Source organism: Ipomoea triloba, chromosome 16, assembly GCF_003576645.1.
Source record: "Ipomoea triloba cultivar NCNSP0323 chromosome 16, ASM357664v1".
Lineage (NCBI taxonomy): Eukaryota > Viridiplantae > Streptophyta > Magnoliopsida > Solanales > Convolvulaceae > Ipomoea > Ipomoea triloba.
In genome coordinates, this window is record NC_044931.1 from 13,225,118 (window position 1) to 13,226,833 (window position 1,716).

Sequence of the window (1,716 nt, forward strand, 5' to 3'; positions counted from 1 at the left end):
GTGTTGCCTGTGTTAGTCGTTTTGTCTCACACTTGACTCAGAACCCTAGATGGTGTCCTGGTATTTTCTGAGCAGTGTGAGTACCATGTCTGTAGGTATCTATATGATTGTCTGTCCTGCATCCCATCAATGCAGGCTTATATAGACATATGGTGGATTGGACTAAACCTAGATGTCCAATCCAACCTATAGCTTAGTGGGCCTAGCACACTTGCACCACATTATTAAGGCCCATATTGGGAAAGGTCTTACACTATCATTTTTGAGCTCCATTATGGTTCTAGATAACATTTCATCAACTTCTCTAATATCATCTCGTCTTTGTGAGGTGTGATCCAAATGGGAGGAAAATTTTGGTCTATAGTGAGCTATTTGAGCACCATGTCCTTAAGGTGGGTCATAAGAAATTCGACCCTTCTCACCTTGACCATAGGTGAGTTTACCACCTTGGTTATAGTCTTACCTCCCTTGGAAACCTCTATTTTGTTGCCAACCTTCGCCTTGTTTCTAACCTTGGTTTTGACTTTGATTTCCTCCACCATTGGCATTCTACCGCCTCCACATGTTCCGATGCGGAGGGCGATGTGCAAGCGTTAGTATCATGTAAGCCACCACATATATTGCAATAGAGCGATAATGCCATGCAAGGTTTTGCCTTCAGTTCAAGCTTTTCCACCATGGATTAGAGTCTTTTTATCTCGTGGTTCATGGCCTCGATCTTCGCCTCATTGGCTACATTCCCCTGGAGTTTCATACATGTCGACATGATCATTCCTCTTGTTATACCAAAAGGAAGTATTATGTGATATCCGCTTAATTAACCCCTCCGCTTCGGGTAGTGCTAAGGATACAAAAACCCCCCTTGATGAAGAACCAAGGAGCATCTTTCCTTCATCCGGCAACCCTCCGTAGAATGAACTTACCACATCCCAAGGGTGCATAAGATCGTGCGGACATTGTCTCTTTAAAATCTTAAATCTCCTCCAAGCCTCACCCAAGCTTTCAAAACTCCATTGTTTAAACTCTTGAATTTGTCTCCTAATCTTCATCGTCTTGGTGAGTGGAAAGAATTTGATAAGTATTATTTATATTGTTATTTTAATAATATTTTTCAGTTAATTTGCAATAGTTATTTAATTTCATGTTCATTTTTATTTATTATTGTTATATTTAGCTTTAGTAATAGTGTTTAATTTTGAGGTTGTCTTTATTATTAATTTTGTTTATTTGTTTATTATTTGAATTCTATCATGACAATAATTCCTTGATCATAATTTAATAAAATTATTATTATATATTCTTTTTCTATCATCTGGAACCAAACGAGAAAGAAAAGGATCATTCATGGCAATGGGATCCGATTGTAGAGCAAGTCATTAAATGGAAAGAAAGTTTTCGTGGCTTCCCCTTAATCTTAGGGAAAATTGTGTGGCTCAAACATTGAAGAAGGAGATGCTGTGGGGATTGAAGCAATATAAATAGGGGAAACTTTATGCAGGAAACCATCATCTTTGCACCCAAAAACCATTCACGGAGGTTTTCAATCGCCATTGAGCTTCCCCGGCAACAACGCCAAAAATTGATGGACAATTTTAATTATGTCCTCGCAAGTACACGAATCAGTTGTAGTGATAGTTGTTGGTCCCAAGGAGATGGGGTACAAGTCTAGAGGGGGGGGGGGGGAATAGACTTGTATAAGATTTTGCAAATCTTTTT